Genomic DNA, 8,229 nt, shown 5'->3' with positions numbered 1-8,229 from the left:
ATTAGCTACCTAGCTAGGCAGCATAACAAGCTGTCAAATCCAGTGGAAGCCGATGCAACCCTGCTGCCAAATAAGGGCTAGCTCGATGACCCGTGGTAACAGTGAGGTCCCCATGAGTTTCAAGGCTTTAATAAGTGCTATCGTGCAGAAAAAGCGAATAAAATACTATTTGATGAGCTAGCTAAGTTAGCAAGACGGGTATGACCGTTAACAGTGTGCATGCGCAAATGCATGACGACACATTGAATATAAGTGAAGCAGGCATGCAGAACGAGATCGCCCCACCAAGCCAGATAGTAGAGGGGTGCAACAACGCCGGTACATAGAGGCATAGCTCATACAATTATATTTTGTCCGGGTCAATGACTATCCTTGTTGAATAATAAATACCTGCGTCAAATATATGGCATCGCATGCTAGTGCAAAGATAGTTTGCATGATTTTTTTTTTTTAAATCCGGTGACCACTAGATGTCCTCATATATCCACATTTAGATCAACTGTACTTGATTTTTCATCAGTACTGTGAATGACAAGCCCACTGAATCTAGTTTAATAATCTTTATACTCAGCAGGTAGAGGCCTAGGTACTTCAAATCAGTGCTTCATTTGAGCAGGATCATGCCAGAACAGGATCCGGCACCGTTCCGTTCTGGACTGTTTTGTTCCGGAACCTATTTGGCCGAATCCGGTACCTCTCCTGCCATGAAAAATCATTTTCACTTTTTGCTATTTAACAATTATAATAAAAGCGATCAAAGTTCATTCGAGTTGCCTCTGTAACAGGGTTATATTGGTGATTCCCCTTGCCACTTTATTGTTAAGCCAATGGGTTTTTGGTTTGAGTTTGTCTTGCCTTCACCTACTCAACATGGCATCTTATTGGCTGGTTTGAATAGCTGCTTACGAGGGGGGATGTTCCAGTTAAAATCGTCCCAGTGAACAAGCACCAAACCAGCGGTAAGTTGTTGGTTGCAAAGCACTGTACATCAAAAGTGATTTTTATACTTTCAGGTGATGATTTAAATGTTCAATTTATATCAAATTGTTTGTAAATGTTATTCGAACATCACACATAAGATGCAGCGGTTTTTGGAGAATATTTGTTGTGCATTTTGTTGTAGAGAATTCCCGCCAGTACTAGCTAGCAATTTACTGTGTCAAGTTACGGAAGTACTGCTGTCTGTTCAGAAATAAATTAAATCATTCAGAATAGCCTAATACGTCATGAGAAACCCTATAATTTAGCTACAGAGTACCAATGGCCCCTTTTTTTAAATAGCCTAGCTGCGGATTGTAGCCCAATAACAAAGAATAGCCTACAGTCGGGAACGCGAGGCAAATCTGTCAGTGAAAAAAACAGCACGCAGACAAAACAGGCCTTTTGCAATATTTAAAATACAATCGAGGGAAAACACAGGTTGAAAAGTAATGACTCTTGCTGAAAAGATAAGACTATGCTGTAGACTACCAAAATATTTGATCAACTCCCAAACATTGTTTTACAAAACAGAGAGAGGGAGAGATAGGCTTTTGACACGAGCGCATCGACAATCTCCAGCGAGTGAGCTGCGCATCATTGGGTGAGTCAGTGAAACTGGAAAGCATTTTTAGGACTAATTTCCTCCTCATATTGTAGCCTACTATATGTTTCTCCACAAACCTAGGCCTATAGGCTATTGATGGATTCAAGACAAGGTCGTTTTTATTGATCTCAGATACTAAGTTTGTCAGTGTCAAAGTAGCCTGCCATTTCGATCATTTGTGCAAATTAAAAAAAGATAGTGCCAAAGTCTCCAGTCATGTAAAATTATGTAGAATTGCACGAAATGCGGTTTTAAAAAGGCCAACACTTTCCCGGACCCTAGGCTACTAAAAATGTTCCCCATATGTGCACCTTTTATAAGTGGCTCTACCCAAATGTGATGATATGCGTTCAATGCTCTATTATAATAGGTGATCTTTTTTCTCATGAGTTCTGGTACCACAGAACCCCCCCTCTAGCACCCACTCTTTGTTCTGGCACCTCCCAATTTACAAATTAAGCTCTGCTTCAAATTTTAAATACTTTTTTGCCCCACTGTATAGTGTGGTGGTATATAGTATGGTGATATATAGTATGTTGAGGTCACCCTGCTTGAGACTTAAAGTAATATTGCCCTTGCTCAACCAAGACCATGGTTATGATAGAGTGATTGGTTAGTAAGGACACTGCTTTATACCGAGACCATGGTTATGGTAGAGTGATTGGTTAGTAAGGACACTGCTTTATACCAAGACCATGGTTATGGTAGAGTGATTGGTTAGTAAGGACACTGCTTTATACCGAGACCATGGTTATGGTAGAGTGATTGGTTAGTAAGAACACTGCTTCGTGAGTGTGAAGTGTTGTTGTACAGAGGTCCCTGGGTACATGTCCAGAGCCAGACAGGGACAGAACTCACTCTGTTCCACAAAGTTCTGTGGAAGATTTGCTAACAGAGGAGAGTGGTTATGTATCTAAGTACAAATGTAACCATCAGAATAATGTTTATTTGTGTTCCTTACTCCTTACTTACACATCCCATCATTGACATAGTCAAAGCCAGACCTTCTGTCTGTCTCTCCTTCTTGCTGGTTGACTAGAGTGGAAATCTATAGTATTGTATGGTTGACCTGGGATAGAGCTGAAATGTGGCCCGATGTAGTGTTGCCTTTGTACCAAACACCCTTACAGTCATAAACCTTTTCCCCATGTAATCGCCTCAACCTCAGTCTGGTGTTCGCTAACAGTATCTGAAGAGTCTGTATACCCAGGGGTGTATAGTACAGTAGAGCACAGCAGACTACAATAGAGTACAGCAGACTACAGAGTACAGCAGACTACAGAGTACAGCAGACTACAGAGTACAGCAGACTACAGAGTACAGCAGGCCGTATAGTAGGAGAAGAAGAGGCCCTTTGGGTTCATTGAAATACATATTCATAATATTTCTGTTAACAATTTAATCTGCACCCAGATTAGTCTTCAATTTAATTTTCACCCAGATTAGTGTTCAATTTAATTTTCACCCAGATTAGTGTTCAATTTAATCTGCACCCAGATTAGTGTTCGATGTGATAGAACAAAACTCAGTACAGCACATTAATTAGAAAATGTTGTTACAAGTTTGAGCCACGAGATGGTGGTAGATTATAAATTTAAATAGCATGGACCTTTGATTTGTCTCTGGATAGAAATTGCCCTTGGGCACAGATCTAGGATCAGTTTACTCTCACCAAATCCTAACCTTTACCATTAGCAGTAAAAACACAAACCAGACCTAAGATCAGTGCAAAGGAGCCACTTAATCTTACCCCTGTAATTATATGACTCCTAACTTATATATACTGAGTGTACCAAACATTAGTAACACCTTCCTAATATTGAGTTGCACCCCGCCTTCTGCCATCAGAACAGCCTCAATTCGTTGGGGCATGGACTCTACAAGGTGTTTGAAAGCGTTCCACAGGGATGCTGGCCCATGTTGACTCCAATGCTTCCAACAGTTGTGCCAAGTTTGCTGGATGTTCTTTGGGTGGTGGACCATTCATGATACACACAGGAAACTGTTGTGTGAAAAACCCCAGCAGCATTGCAGTTCTTGACACAAACCGGTGCACCTGGCACCTACTACCCCGTTCAAAGGCACTTAAATATTTTGTCTTGCCCATTCACCCTCTGAATGGCACACATACACAATCTATGCCTCAATTGTCTCAAGGCTTAAAAATCCTTCTTTAACCTGTCCGCTCCCCTTCATCTACACTGAAGTGGATTTAACAAGTGACATCATTAAGGGTTCATAGCTTTCACCTGGATTCACCTGGTCAGTCTTTGTCATGGAAAGAACAGGTGTTCATAATGTTTTGTTTACTCGGTGTATAAACACAACATAGGTATTTATGTAAAACAAGTGAATTTACTTTATGTCCATGGTCTTATACTTCAGCGGGAGCCGGTGGTGCGTGTGTTCAGTGCCGTGACGGGGGAGACCCTCTCAGTCTTGGGCACTGTGTTTCTCCTGAGTACGTCTGTGGCCAGGCTCATGACCCTGGTGTCCCAGCAGTGTGTGCTTCCCGTCAGCTCCTTCAGACTGAGCTCTCCCACCGGCCTGCAACTCTACGACTGCAACCGGCTGCACGACTACGCCATTGACCTGGGTATGGCCTTCCTTGTGCAGTAGATCAATGGTCCTCTGGCTCAACACCTTATGGATGTAACACAGAGACAAATGGACTGTATGGAACACATTCTTGGTTCATGGAAACCAGGAGGACAACCTGCATGTGTTTCTGTCTCTCAGGGGCTACTCTACGGTTAGACACCTGGGATGGGTGGGCGGAGTTCCTCAGAGGCTGCTTCCTGGGACACAGACTGACCGTCCAACGACACCTGTCTAGGGAGAGACCTGTGATGTCAGAATACACATCTACACACTGAACTGTATGATAGACTTACTATCAACAGTGATGGTACTGAACCTTTATATAGCTTACAATTATAGTACTGACCCTGTATATAGCTTACAATGATAGTACTGACCCTGTATATAGCTTACAATGATAGTACTGACCCTGTATATAGCTTACAATGATGGTACTGACCCTGTATATAGCTTACAATGATAGTACTGACCCTGTATATAGCTTACAATGATGGTACTGACCCTGTATATAGCTTACAATGATAGTACTGACCCTGTATATAGCTTACAATGATAGTACTGACCCTGTATATAGCTTACAATGATAGTACTGACCCTGTATATAGCTTACAATGATAGTACTGACCCTGTATATAGCTTATATTCTTGTGTTTTTTTCCTTCATACGTTTTTTCTCTTACCCTGATATTTAATACTGCATTGTGGGAAAGAGCTTGCAAGTAAGCATTTTACTGTACTGTTTTATAACCCACTGTATCTTGTGAACTTGACAAAAAAAACTTGAAACGTGTTATAAATACATTGATTCTGTATTATTCCAGGTTCCAGCTCCGGGTGGCACTCTACATCGCTGCTTCTCTGGGCCACCTGGACCTGGCCGGCTGGCTGCTGGAGAGGGGGGTGCGTGTCATTGAGCCGGTGGGGGTTCACCCTTACCGTGAGTGGTGCCACCAGACGGCCCACCCCGACGTCGCCAAGGTTCCCGCTGTCGCCTCCATCAAGCGCGGCCAGCTCACCATCCTCAAACTCTTTATCGCCAGCAGCGTTCTGACCCTTGACCCTGGGGATCCCGACAGGCGTGACCCCCTGAGGATCGCCCTCCAGTACGGCCACAGAGAGTGTGTGCGTCACCTGGCCACCAAGCTGTGCTCTGTGGTGGTCCTCCCAGGTATGGCCCTGCCCATGCGGACATACCTCCAGATAAAGGGCTGGGTGAGGCTGGGGCAGAGGAGGGCAGCATCCAGGCACTGCATGGGCCTCAACAGGGCTTCGTTCAGGACCAGGGTGGGCGACACGGTCCTGGTGGACGGCTTCACCCTCCCCAAGATGTCCTCCAAGCCCAGGAGGAGTGAGGCCAAGGCGGGTATCGGGGTGTTGTCCACAGCCTCTCGACGTTTGACCCCCATCAACTGCCCATCTCATGTATCCTGCCCGCTCCGCGCCCTGGCATCCCAGGATAAACCTCTTCAACTACCGAAGCTACACCCTGTGGCCACGAGGGATGAAAGAGAGAAGAAGAGGGGATGGGAAGGGATGTGAGGAGGATGAGAGTGGGGATCAGAACAGCAACCAATGGAGGAGCAGAGTCCCTCTCCCGCCCATTTCCAGAGACACCAATCTCAGACCTGTGTTTGCCTCGCCAAACTCCGCCCAGATACTCACCACCTCACTGGAGGCCTTTTCTCTCCCCTGCGACCGCACACCCAGAGAAAACGCCATATACTGTTTGGCCTTGGCCAGGTTAGTCCAAGTTTAAATGACAGCTACGGTGAATATGAATATTTCTCTGGAGGTTTCTTATGAAAGGTGTGAATACTGTCAGAAGAAGCCTCCTATAATCAGTGGTGGTGGGGGGGTGGAACACATGTAAAAGCTGTTTACACACTTTTTATTTTATTTTGTTCAAGCATTTACCCACCTTTTGTGGAAGATGCATTGAAAGTAGAGGGAGCGTTACTTCTTTAATCCTGAACGGCAATCAGCATTTACCAGTCAATGTTTTTACCACTACATCACTGCCTATGATATACCCTTATCCTCCCTGAATAGATTTCAGTACAAACAAATCATGAGCCAACCATCATGCTTAGAAGGTATATAGTCAAATCAAATCAACTCAAACTTTAATTTGTCACATGCGCTGAATACAACAAGTGTAGATCTTTCCGTGAAATGTTTACTTTACAAGCCCTTAACAAACAGTGCAGTTCAAGAAGAGTTAAGAGAATATTTACCTAATAAACTAAAGTAACAAATAATAAAACATTTGAACTTGTCCGGTGGCCATTTGATTAATTGTTCAGCAGTCTTATGACTTGGGGTTAGAAGCTGTTATAGGTTTACCCTAACAAGTCCTGAAACAAATCATGAGCCAACTATCATGCTTAGAAGGTATATAGTGTCAGTCTTATTGGTTCACCCTAACAAGTTGTTTCAGTATGGGGAGAGGATAGGATGTAAGGGCACTTCATTAATGTATTGAGGCCATTAAATATACAGTATTTCACAATGCTAAGACACAGATTTGGTCTCCTAACCTTGTTTTGGTTGATTGACTCTCTAACAGTGCCTTCACACAGAGACCATGGTTGCAGCAGCTGAATGTAGCGCGGACTCTGTCCAGGAGGAGTGCTCAGCACATTGGGTAGACACCAGGATCCTGGTCATTAGACTGCTGAATAGCTTCTACCCCCAAGTCATTAGACTGCTGAACAGCTTCTACACCCAAGTCATTAGACTGCTGAACAGCTTCTACCCCCCAGCCATTAGACTGCTGAACAGCTTCTACCCCCAAGTCATTAGACTGATGAACGTTAATTAAATGGCCACCTGCACTATTTGCATTGACCCCCTTTGTTATTGATGTATTTTTCTAATTGTTTTCCACGGACTCTCTTGAATTGGCTCGATGCACACTCACTACACTCTACCCACACATTCACTGTGACACTGACCGACTTTCACACTAGCTGCTGCTACTGTGTTTATTATCTATCCTGATTGCCTAGTCACTTTTACCCTTACCTACATGTACATACTGTATTACCTCAACTACCTCGCACCCATGCACATTGACTCGGTACTGGTACTCCTTGTATATAGCCTTGTTATTGTGTTACTATTTAGAAAATATATTCTTACTTTTTAACTCTGCATTGTTGGGAATGGGCTCGTAATAAAGCATCTCACAGTTGTTTTCGGCGTATGTGACCAATACGATTAGATTTTCATCTGAACAAATGAATGCTCTCGTTGTTATAATGAGGAATTTAATTAAATGATTTGGTTTTCCTTGAAGATTTGAATGGGCTGGGAAAGCCTTTCGTGATGGCTCTTGACAATCTGGTGAAAAGGGCTCTTGCGACTCTTTTCTTCAAGTGGGAAGGACGATGCGATATCATAAATTCCCTCTGGAGAAAAGGAGCCATGAGATGTTGTCATCGTCTCTGCAACGAAAGACCATCCAGCATGCCATCAATTTACATTTTAACTCATTTATCAGACACTCTTATCCAGAGAGACTTACAAGGAGCAATTAGGATTAAGTGCCTTGCTCAAGAGCACATTGACAGATTTTGCCTCGTGAACTCAGGGATTCTGAACCAGCAACCTATCGGTTACTGGCCCAACCTCTTAACCCACTAGGCTACCACCCAGCCCACAGTACAGTATGTCATAGGTAACAACTCAGAGGAGTACAATGTCTTTCCAAATGAATTAGTGGAATGGTAAAGGGATAATGTCTCAGTCTTGACTGAGCAGCAGCCTAAACAGCAGCAGGGCTTACCTGTAAAGTACACAGTAGGGGAAATGTTCTGAGGCTGGTACTCCAGAGACTCTTGAGGACAGAGGTTCTTACTAACTTTCTTGGAACCCTGGTTGGTGGGAAAAGGCACATTTAAACAAACGGAAAATATCGATATCTTAAAGTACAGCATATCAACTGCAAAGAAGCAGTGCAATGCCATGACACAAAGAATCATATATCTCATAAAAGGTCAATAGCAGTGTTATTCATGAAAGATGTATGTGTACTATACCTT

At 43.4% G+C, this 8,229-nt stretch overlaps 1 pseudogene; it reads left to right on the top strand.

Moving 5' to 3' along the window:
- The first annotated feature begins 227 nt into the window (after positions 1-227).
- LOC139401802 (protein ANKUB1-like) lies at positions 228-6,864 on the top strand (annotated as a pseudogene).
- The last annotated feature ends 1,365 nt before the right edge of the window (positions 6,865-8,229 follow it).

Source organism: Oncorhynchus clarkii, unplaced genomic scaffold (genome assembly GCF_045791955.1).
Source record: "Oncorhynchus clarkii lewisi isolate Uvic-CL-2024 unplaced genomic scaffold, UVic_Ocla_1.0 unplaced_contig_5028_pilon_pilon, whole genome shotgun sequence".
NCBI classification, from domain to species: domain Eukaryota; kingdom Metazoa; phylum Chordata; class Actinopteri; order Salmoniformes; family Salmonidae; genus Oncorhynchus; species Oncorhynchus clarkii.
This window is presented reverse-complemented; position numbering and strand designations above follow the sequence as displayed.